The following is a 15386-nucleotide window of genomic DNA, read 5'->3' as shown; positions in this document are numbered from 1 at the left end:
CTTGGTCAAATTTGTGTGTGGTGTGCCTTTGGGATTTGCCATGGGCATCCATTTGTTTTGTAATGATGTTATTGTTCCTGGCAAGCCTTTTTCTAGCGATCTTCGAGTTCTCTCTAGCAACGTTCAAGCTCCAAATGTTTCGACTTCTATAACGACATGGATGGGTCATTTTTTTTGCACATTTTACGTCCCTACAGTTACAAGTTACAACTTTTTTTGTGCACTTTTGGCTTTTTGTGGGGCCCATTCCTTGAATGTTTGGATGATGGAGCATTAGGGGGAGTTTTGTGTAACAGGAGGTGATCTTGGGCCTCTCCCATTTTCATGTTTTCAATTATGTCATGGATTGGGTGCCATGGTACTTGTTTTCTCTATACCCCTTGAGGGTTTTGCATAGTTGATTCGGACTCACTTGGTAGGGAGACACTTGCTAGCTTCATCTCTGTGGAGGCATTTAGCCGACCTTTTTGGCGTTTCTTAAATTTGCATCAGTTGCAGAGATTTCTCAAGTCATTTTTCTCCCGATGCTTGTGGTTACTTGTTTTTGTCTCAGCACACTTAACATACTTTGTTGGTTATATTTTTCTTTGTTGTTAATTTTTCTACTTTGTAACCTGAGCATTTATGAATGAACTTGTCTTTAGGCATGAAAAAATCTTTTCTTTCCTCTTTTTTTTTTGTTGAAAACGCATGTAATGAAGATGGTTATTCACTATAAAAGATTTAGAGAAAAGTTGGGTTTTAAAATTTATGCAAAATTATAAAATCCTCCCTAGGCTTTTTGGCAATCGTATGAACCTTCCTTGCATATTAATCCCAACCAAAACCCTTGTAGTATAAAAAATAGGTGTCAATACTTCCCTTTGTTAGCTTTTCAGATTGAAAATTTTGATGCAATACATTAATTTTCTTAAAGGTTGAGTTTGGAAGGAGTACAAATGCAAATATGTAGAGTGCAAAACCTTATATTTTGTATGTATTTACGCTGTAGATATTTGCATTTGTATTGTTTCCAAACTGAGCCAAAATGACAAATTTATCCTAGACCAACTTCATACATATACATTTACTAAAATACCCCAAAAGAATAAATTCGCTTCTATTTATTTTACTTGGCCTTTTTACTTTACTACATTGAAGAAGAGTAGAGATAATTACTCTTCTAAAAGTTGTCAAGCAGTGTAAAGTATTAAAGGGTAAAGTTAAAATTTAATGATAATAAAGGTATTTTGGTAATTTTAACCTTTTTATTACTAAAACGAAAGGAAGGTATTTGCACATTTTCTCAAAAGAGGGAGGCTGGCTTGGGGGAGGTTTATAGGATTGTCAGAAAACCTACAGAAGCTTTTTTATAATTTTTTGCTGAAATTTAAGACTCGGTTTGAAAGGAATACAAATATAAATATGTAGAATGCAAAACTTTGTATTTTATATTATTTTATATGTATTTACACCCTACATATTAGCATTTGTACTCCTTCCAAACTGAGTTTAAATAAAAGAAAATTGGGAAAACCTTATAAATAACCCATTCAATTGAGAACAAAAATTGTACCAATTTCTTACCAGAATATAACTGATATACTAATAATTAAATAAGGTGGTACTCAATATATTATTTTCCTAAAGGAAAAAGTCTTGAGGAGAATGAATAACATATAATATACAACCAATCTAGATGGATAGAAATGTGCTTGACAATATCATGATGCAATTAATTGCCTCTTGCTGCTTTTTGGCGTAAGATTATTAAATAAACATCATAAATTTGTTGCAAACAATTAGCTCAAGCATTTGTACTAATTTTTATGACAATATCACTCATTTGTTATTTCACTTTTTTCTAGACGTATTTATGACATAGTTATGACATATCTAAAGAAGTCTAGTTTAAGTTAGTGACTGTCTACAAAATAGTTAATTTTCAATGAAAGGTAAACCTCCTTTATCAGTTGCAGTGAATATTTCATGCTTTTAATCTTAGTTAGCAGACAAGAAATTGGGCTATTTTCATTAGTTAATTAGGGAATTGGTTTGTGGAATTAAGTGTACAACTGTAGCTTGGATTGAGCCTGACGATATATAGTAATATATTAGAGAAATACAAGGTCACGAATATAGATAACTAAAGAGATCAAAATTCAATTCCTTTATAATTGGACGGATACGGATCCATCCATATCCAATCTGATATAATCCGATTCAATTCAATTTAAATGTATATACTTCTATATACTGAAAATGTATATTCTATCTATCAATAAAATTGATTTGAATGTTGTGTTTTTAATAAAAAGTCATAGGCAGTGACTCTAAAACTGGCTTTGAAGTTTGGATCTAGGCTTGCCCTGATTCAAGTTTGATGAGTTTGGCCTTTGTTGGAGGTAATATGTCCTCTGTTTTTTGCATCTTAAGCTTTATTTGAAAGGAGTATAAGTGCAAATATGTAGAATGTAAAATCTTATATTTTATATCATTTTGTATGTATTTATACTGTACTACTTTTTTCAAATTGAGTCTTAACTGAGCTTTATGCAGCCAAGGTTCTAAATAGGTGTTTTTTTTTTTATGTTTCTCTTATTTTTTTCAAAATCGGTTCAGAGGGCCCGGTTTAAGGCTCGAATACCCTTTGAACCAGTGGCTGACTCAATACAATCCCTGTAAGGAATATCAGGAAGTCACTGACATGATACGTATCAGCAGATATGAACCAATATGTATCGATACTTTGAACCTTGTATGCAGCTTGCAGAGGTTTATTGGGTTGTTTGTTTTCTTATGCTTTTAGTTGCTTCATTTGTGCCTTGTTGGAGGCTGTTTGTTTCTTTCAAGGCATAGTCATTTCAATTCGATGGAATTGAGGAAGGACTTATACTCCTACGTGCAAAAGGAAGACCAGGGCAAATTTCATTGTTTCACCCCTGACTATTAATCATTGACACTTTCACGAAAAGAAATTTGAGTCAATTTTCAATATCTTATAGTTCAAAACCCTTCAGAAACCTATTTTCTAATATATGATAAGACAAGTAAAAGTTAACAGATCAATTAAGGCAAACTTTATTTTCTCCCCTATATGATACTTAGATTCATACATTCTCATTGATAACTTAGGGGATGTTAACGTTGTAAAGGATGAATGTTTTTGTTTTCATTTGTTTTTAAAATTATCATATTAGTAAAAAAATAAATTAAGGGTCTATTTGGTTTGCAGTTAGAATCGGAATCAGAAAGGCTTATTCCCATAGTCTGTTTGGTTCAGACAAGTAGGGGTGGCCACGAGCCAAGCTCGAATCCAATTTACAGGCTTGTTTATTAACATGCATATAATAATAATAATAATAATAATAATAATAATAATAATAATAATAATAATAATAATAATAATAATAATAATAATAATATGATAAAAATATATAATATTTTTATTTTTACATATAATAATAAATAATTATTATAATTCTTAATTTTTTTAAATATCAAATAAATAAAATTTTTATATATAATTTTTTATTTTTATAAAATATTTTTCTCAAGTCAAGATTGAGTCGAGCCAAGCTCGATCTTACGAGCTTTTGACTCGAGCCAAGCTCAAGCTCAAGGTTCTAGCTCGAACTGAGCTCAAGCCTCATACTGCCTTGGCGAGCCGAGCTCAAATAGCTAGCTATTCGGCTCAACTCGGCTTGAGCCCACCCCTACAAATAGGATTGGGAATTGGAATTGGAATTAGTAGGAATGGGACTTCATTCCCAAGGGAGGGGCAGGGAATGGCCATTCCCTCAAATGGGGGAATGCCTTTCCAACAGGACTAGGAATGGGATTTCGATTTTGCCCAACCAAACAGTTGGAATCGGAATAGTCCATTACGATTCGAATTCCAGACCTTTATTCCAACAAACCATATGGGGCATAAAAACATGCTTTTAAATTCTGTTTCTATTCAAGGTTCAAAGTACCAACACATATCAGCCCGTATCGACCGATACGTATTGTGCCGGTGGATTCTCGATACGCCCCTACAGGGGTTGTATCGGGTCAACCATTGGTTCAGAGGGTAGTCGGGCCTTAAATTGGCCCCTCTGAACCGATTTCGAAAAAAATAAGTGAAACATAAAAAAAGCACCAACGCAGGCCGATATGCCCTGTGTTGATATTTAGAACCTTATTTCTATTTTGAAAGGCAAAAATAAGTTAGTTTCATTTTCCAAAAACAATACACATTTTTTAAACCATCAAATAATGGTTTTTAAAACAAAAACAAATTTTCTAGTATAGAAATTCTATGATTTGTGGAACATGATATTAAATAACATGTAAAAACATATTTTTGAAACCAAAAATTCAAGAAAAAAACTTATTTTCATGATTCTCTTTCCCTCAATGAAATGGTAAAGCAACCAAAATTTGCTTTTAGAAAAATGCCAAAAACCAGTTATATGTAAATGGATGTTTCAACTTTTCAGACTTATAGTAATATGACATGGCATCTTTTGGTTAGGATTTGATACACTTAGGCACTTTTTCTATTAGTTAAAACTATGTCACTTAAAATATCAATTTTTTTTATGTTGAAATTGTGTCATTAGAAATTTTTTTAATTTATATCTTAGTATTGATCGGATGTTCTTAATAGCTAGGGTTTTGGACTTTGACTACCATATTCAATTTAGTAAGTATAAATGTAAATAATTACATCAGAGGAAAATTTATAAATTTGGGTACAGTTTAGTGGATGAAGCAAATTTATCCCAAAATTTTATTTCCTTTAGTAGTTTATTTGACTGATTAATGTTAAGGGCACAATTATAATATGGAGATTTTGAAAACAAACTTCAATTAATTGGGTGCAAAGGTGAATATTTAGAGTACGGGGAAGAATTTGAAATAGTAGACAAAGTTCAGGGGGAGACAGAAATTTGTCAACCCCCTCCCAAAAAAAACAAAAAAAAAAACAAAAAGAAAAACCGGTTTCATAAGTTCTATTTAAACAAAAAAAAGAAAAATAATAACACACACAAAACTTTCAGATATGTGAATGATGGTAAATATACTTCATTAATCGTGAAATAATGAAAAGTTAATAGACTTTAACATAATTGATTGAGATAAGAATTTGACATGTAACCAATATTAATGAATGCAGCCTAGAAGAACTGAACTCAAATATTAAACACTAAAATAAATATTGTTAAACAGGTCAATATTTGAAAATGAGATGTTTGGCGCAGCACCAATACATGTAAACCCTAAGAACAGCCTATAAAGTCTAAACTCCATAGGTTTGGTGGCAAGTATTGTATGGTGACTAGCGACTAATAGAGTGGGCGTTAGCCTCAAGGGTCTTGTCCTATCCGGCTTACCAACTAACCATTTGAAGCTTAACATACAAGGTTGGATGTTCTGTTAATTAATTAAATACTAATTAGTTTGGGAAGGGATGCTGGATTGAAAGTGAACAAAGGGAATAAAAATAAAAATAAACATTGTAGTTAGTTTTGCTTTATCCGAAAGAAAGGCCGTTTAGGAGAGTCCATCAAATGATGTGTTCATGTTTGGAGTGAAATGACCAACAATTTTTTATCTTATACACTCTCAAAGGCTGGCAAGGCGATTTCATTTAAATTATCACACATTTTGTATGTATAAACGTGACTCGGCCCTCTTCATCATTTTTTATTTTGTGCTTGAATTGTACAAAGAAAACTCAAAACCTTTCACTAGCTTCCATCTTGTAGAAGATCATGATAGAAAATGTCTCTTTTAAGAGCTTTTACAAAGGTATTTTTAGGGTTTTAGCCATACAATTTTTCAAATAAGTTTGGGAGTGTACACATTTGTATAAAGAGTCTAATTATAGTGCATATTTGTGCGGATTAAATCAAGGTTTCAATCAATCACGTTAAATATGTTAAAGATGTCAGTTCTGATATATCATTTTATCAATGATTCACGTGTTCTGCTCATGTTGCAGTTCATGCACCATAATTTTCGCCTTATATTGTATATTTAACTTCCAAAAAAATCTTCAATTTTCATATTTTTTTCCGGCCCCATTTCTTTTTTTTTTCTTTGGGTTTTTTTTTCATTAATTTTGCTGATGGGAAGAAGATAATAATCCCTCGAGATACTGATTGTAATGGCCATCTACTGTTTCTGCCATATTTCATGTTTCCATTGGTTTTTCTTGGTTGCTTCCATTTAACCAAGCTGTGTAGAGAGTTTGAGAGGCAATGTTATAATATTGTAAGTTTGAGGGGTAATATCTATGAGTTTTGATAAAATTAACACGTTTATGATACTAGTTGATTAATCATACATTTTCAGATACGAGGTCTTAAGGGTATCATCGTCAAACCCTATTATACATATTGTACCTTTAGAAACAATAAAAAGATTTAATTTTGTAGGAATCTACTACCAACAAATACTCCCAACACGTCTCAACTACAGCCACACATTATGAACATCTTTGTCATTCATGAAGATATTCTTAATGTACAACTTTAATGATTTGTTGGAGAGTTCATTGGTAACAGATCTGAACTCCACAGTACGTCAATACCCCTTTCAATTTCTAGAAGCCACAAAGAAAGGTACAATATTTATAATATTTATATTATAGTATTACCCTTCAAACTCTCTACGGAAGCTCGGTCCATTCTTTCAAGTTTCTGGTGCTCGTTATAGCTTTTTCCCCAAATGCTATAATTTTTTGGTAAAATATGGATAACTTAGTTGGGTTCGTAGCAATAATCGATACTCACCACAAGAATTTAAAACTAGTAATCTAATTCTGATGCAAAACTATAGCAGTGTAAATGATTCAAGTGTAAATTCTGATCTATTTTTAGTTTTAAAAATTTAACTTATTTTGAATGCAATACAAATGAAGTACATCAAGACATGAAGCAGAATAACGTAAAATTTAAAACAAAATAAAACAAGAATTTACATTGTAAATAAAATTGCACTGCAATCAAACACAGCCTAAGGGTGCTACGCCTAAATTTTGCCTTATCACCCAAGTGACTTGTCAAAATCTAGCCCACAATTTCAAATTGGGTCATCAATCTGATCATTGGTTAGCTCAACGCCTCAACCTTCATAAAAATCAAAAGAGGTAGTTGAATTGGTCATGTACAAATAGGAAACGAAGTGCAGTAGATTCAATGTATCTTAATTTATGGGTTAGTCCTATCCCAACTCCCAACCCATAAATTCTAGAGTGAACAAATTAGTGTTATATAACATGGTTGTGGATCCCATGTGCAATAGAACATTGACCCATTCACTCATGATTGGTTATGTACTGTGCACAGTGGGCAAGCAGCATATCTCGAAGAAAATGTGAGTCTATCTTTGGGATGAATAAATGATATTAAAGCACCAAGAAGGGCAGTTTTGGTCCCTAAAAAGGTTAAGTATATCTGTATTCGTGGGATTTATAGTAGTTTACCTGATGTATTTCAGTATATTCATATTTTCCCTGTATCATGCGTTTTCAAAATATATTTATATTTGTATTTGTATCATATTCAAACTTATTGATACAATACTTGATGATGTGTGATTTGGTGTTCCTTGTTGGTAGATGGTTCAGATGCCGGGCTGAGTAGGTTGTTTGGTCGAGTTGCAAGAAAGAAGTGATCAGAGTGTTTGGGTTGCTTTATACAAAGTGGGCACAATGAAGAGTTTTGAGAGAACTAAAAAGTGAAAGAGCTAAATCGTGTGTACCTTTTCTATGAATAGGGATACATTTATATAGGCAAACTGTTGTGAGGCTATGAATAGGGATACCGTTATATAGGCAAACTGTTGTGAGGCTATGAATAGAGATACCTTTATATAGGCAAACTGTTATGAGGCTCACGAAGCGCGTCCAAGATCTCTGGCCCGTCTGGTTTGAAGGTAGTTTCACGCCTAGAGATGGACTCCATGTAAGCGGGTAGTGTCTATCTAGTCACGCCTGAAGTGAGCGGGATGATAACTAGCTCTTCTGATGTTGTGTCGTGATCCTGGGGAAGTCGAAGACGATAACCCGCTCATGGGGGAGGTCACCCGACACGTCAAGCAGGTTGCTAGCCGAACTCAGGTCAAGTCGGCGGAAACAAGTTGCCTCTTATGCCAACTTGATGTTTGGCTAGGCTGTTCGTAGTTCGGCCTACCGAGGTCATCAAAGCAGGTGTGAGGTATCCGAGGTGCTCCCGAGGTTGAAGTTTTGAGGTGCCATGTGTCATCATGTCATCGGAGGGCCAAATCGACCATCATCAATTGCTCCCACTCCTAAGTCGGTGTTGGTTTAGCGAAAGGAGTAGCTCGCTGCCAATCTCTGGCCCGTGGTGACTCGTTCGGTCGATTCATAACTCATCTGACTCAACTCAAGGGTGGACTAGCACGCGTGGAAAATTCAAGTTTTAAATTGGCACGCAAATTTTTTAAATTTTAAATTGGCTTGCAAGCGGTGTGTTCTTCTTGATCGTCGATCTGCCATCATGCCACCTCATCCGTTGATTTTCTGCGCCCATGGCTATAAATAGGGAGTCCCCATAGGGGTCCCATTCGTACTATTTTGAGTTTTTTGGCGAGAGATTGGAGGCTAATTCTACTGGGAGGCCGCTATCAGTTCAGTGGGCTAAATTCGGTAAGGCGAAGTAGGTCTCCTTTTCCTAAAAAGCTGGTGAGTCTTTTTTCCTCTTCTTTTAGTTATGTATTCGAGTGAGTTTTAAGGGGGGTCCTCCTATTCTACTCGGGCCGAGGAAGGAACTTTGGCATGAGACCGACAAGGTTCCCATACATGGACCTCAACTTCTTAGTAAGAACCGCAGTCGAGCTCTCAATTCAGTCCCACCAAGCTGAGCGAGGAAGAAGATGTCGGTCAAGTGTCTTCTTTCCACATCTCGAATGATTTCAACTACGTTCTGCCTGGTCCGGACCAATTCCCATGGAACCATGGCCGAGGCAAAGTCAATGTCTTCGAGGAGGCGTCGACCGCCAACCTCCAATTTCCTCTACATCCATTCATTGTCAAAGTGCTCTCTCATTATGGTATTTCTTTAGGGAAACTCCACCCGAATTCCATTCGAACCCTCGTGGGAACAATCTCTCTCAGCTACCATCTTGACTTCCCTCTAGATATATATGTCTTCTTAGGACTATGCAATATAAAGAAGGTTCCCAATGAGCCATATTGTTTTTACTTGAGTTACCGTTGGGGTTATAAGCTTCTGGGAGGTTTCCCAACAAAGGTGAGGGACTGGAAGCTGGAAGAGTAAGTACTTCTTCTTTTCTCGAGAGATCGACTAGCCTATGGACACTGTTTGGTGACGTAGGGCGAGAAAGGTTACCGAGGTCAAGTTCGACGAGAGTTATGTCTTGAGGTCCAGCGCCTTGTACATTAGTAGTTAATGATAGATCAGTTCTTGGCCGAGCCTATGCTCGTTCGGGCTAGCTTAAGTCCTATATGTAGGTTGGTCTAATCGTCACTTGTCTTTATATTGAAGGATACCTTCTAGCTCGACTAACTCACTTTTCTTTTTTATGTGTTTCCTCAGAAATGGCGAGTGTTGCTTCCCTCTTGGCAGCGGCCAAGAGGCCCTCAAAAAAGAACAGAAGGGCAGTTGACTCCTCAGTTCTCTTGCCAATGCAGGGTTTGTCGACTGATGCTGAGGAGAGGTTTGTTGTGCGCATGCCCATGGTTGTCGACCTTGAAGAGAGTGGCGACCCCATGTCCATGGAGCCCACTCAGGTCGCCTAAAGTCTGGTTGCCTCATTGCCCTAGAAGAGCGCATCGCCAGCCCATCTCACTCTGACATACCTCGATTCGTTCTCAATATTGATGTTTCGATTATTGACCGTCTAATCGATCCTCTAGTTGCTCTACGAATGGGGAGGGGGATCCTTCTTCCTAAGGACTTCCAGTACTACAATGGGCTCGATCCTGTTAACGTTGGCACAAGGATGACTCGATGCATCTTGCAGGTGTGTGATCTCTATTTCTATGAAGAGGGGATTCAAGCTATGTCAGCACTTCCTCAAGTCCCTACATCCCAACTTTGATTTTGGTACTCTATCGATTAGGTCGATATCGAATGAGTTGGCCATGCAAGTTGACCAAGAGCCTCTAACTCTAGATGAGGAGGCTGGTGAGGTCGGTGATGTGGTAGAGGATGAGGCAATGAACGAGGCCGATAACAGTCTATAAGGTGATGAAGAAAAGTAGCTACTGGTGGGGAATCTTTGTTCATGTCTTCAAAAAATTACTGTGCTTAGAGCCTATGTGCTCTTAAATGTTTTCTTTTTCTTTCTTTGCCTTCTCCCTTTTTTGAATGGTTGTGTACCCTCTTTTCTTTCTCGAATGAATAGATTGGTCTTCCCTATACACACTGTGCCTTGTTTTGCACCCTTTATTTTCCATCACTAGAAAATAGGCTAAGTATTAAAACACGATCCGAGGTTTCCTAGGTGCACCTATGCCTAGATCTTGAAGCTACTAGACTTGCGATTTTGGCTAAGTCAAAACACTACCGAACTGTATATCTTCTCGGCTAAGTTGAAGCGCAACCAAGCTGCCAAGCTGCCGACATCTTCCGAGTTCGGCATAGGGGGCCTTAGAGCTAAAAGCGGTTTGACTTCCCCTTATTCATTTAGCAGTTTGGCCAAGTCACTGTAGTGGGCAGTCTATACTTTTGCTTTTGTGGATGCAACTTAAAACTTCTGAACTCATAAGTAGTATTTCCTTAAGTTATCAACGTTCCACGGATGATGTACCTGCCTCCCCTCCAACATTTTGAGCTTGTACATGGTTTCTCCGATCACCTTGAGTACTCTAAAGGGGTCTTCCCAGTTCGAACCTATCTTTCCCATGTGGGGTTTAGGTACCATAGCCTTCTTGAGTACTAGGTCACCAAGTCGAAATTGGTGCCTCTTAACTCGAGTGTTATAGTACCAAGCTACTTGTTGTTGGTATGTCACGGTCTAAATGTAGGCTAAGTCGCAAGCTTCCTCCACTAGGTCAAGGTTAGTTCACAACTCATCCTTGTTAGCCTCCTCATCGTACGACTCAGACTGCAAGGTCAGCACTTTGATTTCAGTTGGGATGATAGCCTTCGTCCCGTACATCAAGTTGAAAGGAGTCTCGTCGGTCACCATCTTGGTGGTAATTTGATAAGCCCATAGAACACTAGGCAACTTGTCCACCCACAAACCCTTAGCTTGGGAAAACCGAGCTTTCTGTCCGTAGAGAATCACCCTGTTTGTCACTTCAGCCTGACCATTCGCATGGGAGTGGGCCATCGAGGTGAAGTCCTACTAGATTCCCATATCGGCACACCGATTTTGAAACTTGATGTCTTCGAACTGCTTTCCATTGTCTAATATCAGCACCTTAGAGAGTTCGAATTTGCAGATGATGTTCCTCTAGAAGAAATTTTGGACGTTGCAAGCTGTGATGGATACCAGTGGCTCAACTTCCACCCACTTAGTAAAATAGTCCACAACGACCACCAAGAACCTTCTCTGCCCGATTGCAAGTGGGAAGGGAATAAGAATGTCTATCTCCCATTGTGCGAATGGCCACAGGATGGTAAGGTATCTCAGGTCGGCGATGGGCTGATTTGGTATGTTGGCGCACCGTAGACACTTGTTGCACTTCCAAACTAACTCCATTGCGTCCGCCTTCATTACGGGTCAGTAGTAACCTTGTCTTAGGGCTTTCTGGGCCAACGCCCTGCCCCCCAAGTGTTCTCCATAGAGACCTTCATGGATCTCGCGTAATACCTGGTTTGCTTCTATTGGTCGCAAGAACACAAGTAGGGGAGTGTGAATGACCTGTGATGCAACTACTCACCAATGATAACATAGCAAACTAATGACACTTTACCCTCCGAGTTGCACTGCATTTTGTTGGTAGTGTCCCGTGGCGCAGATAGTCAACGAGCGGGCCGATCCATCTCGGTTCCACAACCAAAACAAGAGCGACCTCTTCTGCTACCTTTTCTATGCTAGGTCGTGGTAGGTCTTCAATGTAAACTACCCTCTTTCTGATGTTCGTTGCACTAGCCAACTATGAGAACACGTCGGCCTCAATGTTCTCGAACCTCAGAACTTGCCAGATGTACCAAGAGTGGAAGTTAGGCAGGAGCTCTCTAACCTTGGCCAAGTATGCCAACATGGCAGGTTCCCAAGCCCCGTACTGTCCATTCACTTGATTCATCACAAGTTGGGAGTCGCTACCCATTCAACTCGAAACGTGAATCAGAGAGTGTACTCCAGCTTTACCTCGCTAGGTCCATAGAGGATTAACCCAACTCCGCTTCTATGTTGGTTGGATGAGTCATCCACATAGAGGATCCATGGCTCCTCGTCCCAAGTCGGATCGGGTGCCAAGCTGGTAAATGCCTCTGAGGTGGTCACGGGCTTGACAACTTCAAGGGTCGACGTGCTGAACGTGCACTCGGTGATGAAGTCTACTAGGACCTAGGCCTTGATCGTTGCGTGTGGCTCGAACTGGATGTCATACTCGTTGAGCTCGATTGCCCATGTTGTTGACCTTCCTAAGAACTTAGGTTTCTGAAGGACTTGTCTCAGAGGTCGACCAGTCAAGACTACAATTGTATGGACCTAGAAGTAAGGGCGTAGTTTACGGGCAGATAGCACTAGTGAGAAGGGCCAACTTTTCGATGTTTGGGTACCTTGTCATAGCAGCGTATAGGACTTTACTTACGTAGTAGACAACTTGCTTCACCTTGTCTATCTCGCGAATTAGAACCAAGTTGACTACCTCGTTACTCGTTGAGATGTAGAGTTTTAACTCTTCTCCGAGTTCTGACCTATTTAACAAGGGTGGTGAACTTAGGTATATTTTCATCTCGTCAAATGTAAGATAGCATTCTTTAGTCCACTCGAAGTCTTGGTTCATTTTTATGGCTTTAAAGAACGGAAGGCATCACTCAACCGACTTAGACATAAACTAGTTCAGGTGGCTATCCGTCCTGTTAGCCTTTAAGCTTCTTTAATCGACCTAGGGGGTCTCATATCTAGGGCGGCCTGGATTTTGTTCAGGTTAGCCTCGATGCCACGTTGGTTCACAATGTACCCGAGGAACTTGCCCGATGTTACCCCAAAGATGCACTTATTCGGGTTGAGCTTCATGTTATATTTTCTTAGAATGTCAAAAACACAGTTTTGGTCAAAAATCAAAGCATTTGAAAACCGGGTTTTAACAACTATATCATCGACATAAGGTTCTATTTTATTCCCAATCAAATCAACAAATACTTTGTTTATAAGAAGCTGGTATTTCACCCCAACGTTTTTTAAACCAAAGGGCATAACTTTATAACAATACAAGTCTGTTTCAGTTACAAAAGTAGTCTTTTCTTGCTCGATTGGATCCATCTGGATTTGGTTATAGCTGGAGTAAGCATCCATGAAGCTCAACAGCTCAAACCCCAATGTCACATCTACCAGGTGATCTATCCTAGGGAGTAGTAAGCTATCCTTTGGGCAAGCTCTATTGAGGTCGGTGTAGTCGATGCACATGCACCACTTGCCATTAGCCTTTTTCATGAGCATTGGGTTTGCAATCCAGCTTGGGCATTGGACCTTTCTAACAAAGTCTACTGCGAGGAGCTTCCCTACCTCCTCGTCCACCATCCTCCACCACTATGACGTGAGATTTCTACTACTGACCAAGCGAAAACATCTAAATTATTAATTAAAAAACTTACCAGTTCATAGCACAATGGTTCCTTGAGATAGGCTCCGATCTACACCGTCTTCGTGGGGTCAACATCCGAGACAGGAACTAGGACGGTGTCCTCCATGGGGCAAGCTCTCTCATCACCCATCTCCGGGGATGGCTTCAAGTCGACGTCAGCGGCCTACTTCCCTTTCCCTTTCAACGCGGCAACTTAGCACTTGCGAGACTCGAGCTGATCACCTCGCACTACTCCCACTCCATAGTCCGCAGGAAATTTCATCGACAGATGGTAGGTCGACACCACGGCTCTGAGGGTGTGGTGTGCAAAATCAGTCGACCCAAGATGGCATTGTAGGGCAAGGGAGTTACTACCACTAGGAAATCATGGTCGAAGTGCATTTGATTCGACACTGAGCCCACTGTCACTAGTACTCTTACTCAACCTCGAGGCCACACCACTTCAGAGGCCACACCACTTCTCTGCTGAAGTGGTGCGGCCTTCCTCTCTAGCTTCATCCACTCGATTGCCTTCAAAAAGATGATATTTGTCGAGCTGCTGAAGTCGACCAGAATCCGCTTTACCTCAAAGTTACACCACGTTCAAAAGATAAGTCATTCACTTCGAACAACGCTTGCTCATCGCAAAGTAGGTGGCAAAGAGGTCGACAAACTGGCTCCAACTCTTAATTGAGCCAACGGCTAGTCCCAAGTACCACATCCAAGTTGTGCCCCGTAAGGTCGTCAGGAAGGCCATGCAAAAGCTTGTGCCACATTGGCCCATGTAGCTGCATAAGGGCCTGGAAACTGTCAAGGTGGTCGACCAGGCCGGTTGTTCCATCGTATGATTCCAAGCTAGGGGCTTGAAGTCCTTAGGTCTTGGGGCCATGAGGATCTCAACTGCTAGTGGTGAGGTGCGGGTCATCGACTACGCTATCGAGGTGGGGATCTGACTCGCCTCCTTCTTTTCTACATCATCGTTGTCGTTCGGGGCAAGGCGGCTCTTTCCTACATTATGGTGTGCGCATCTACGACGCTTTCTCTTGGATCCCTCAGTAGAATTGGTTGCTTCGGTCCCAACCAATGCCACAACTCAACTCGACTCCTTAACTTGGACCTGGCTTGGCTAGTCATGGTAATGAGGTAGATTTGGTACCTGGTTCAAGTTCTAGTTGGGTTGTTGATTATAGTTGACGTTCTACCTGGTGGCCTAATGTTGTTGGTGTTGTTTATATGACTGCTACTATTGCACCCCTACTAATGCCACAAAACGACATTCCCACGTTCTCATATGTAGGTCTCTCCCACGAACAAACTATACCAACTCGTGAAACTAGCAGCCATCAATCCCGACGGGAACCGCAAAGGGCTCGACCGCTACAAGAGGTGTATTCACGATGGGTAGAGGGCGGCTAGGATTTTGCACGACAGGGATGCCTGGTAGGTTAGGGGCATAGTGAACTGCTTGATAGTGACAGAGGGGACCTCAGTGTGCATGGTTTGCTAGTCCTACCCCCTATGACTGCTCTGTCAACATGTGCGTTGTTGTCGACATTGTTAACAGGGTTGTTGTTGGAAGATGCCATCAAGCTTGTAATTAGAGAGAGTGTGAGAACAGAGTTTTTGGTGGACAGCTCGGACGCCGAGCTGAGTAGGTTGCCTGGTCGAGATACAAGAAAGAAGTGATCAG

Source organism: Nelumbo nucifera, chromosome 1 (genome assembly GCF_055504915.1).
Source record: "Nelumbo nucifera cultivar China Antique chromosome 1, China Antique-T2T, whole genome shotgun sequence".
NCBI classification, from domain to species: Eukaryota; Viridiplantae; Streptophyta; class Magnoliopsida; order Proteales; family Nelumbonaceae; genus Nelumbo; species Nelumbo nucifera.
This window is presented reverse-complemented; position numbering follows the sequence as displayed.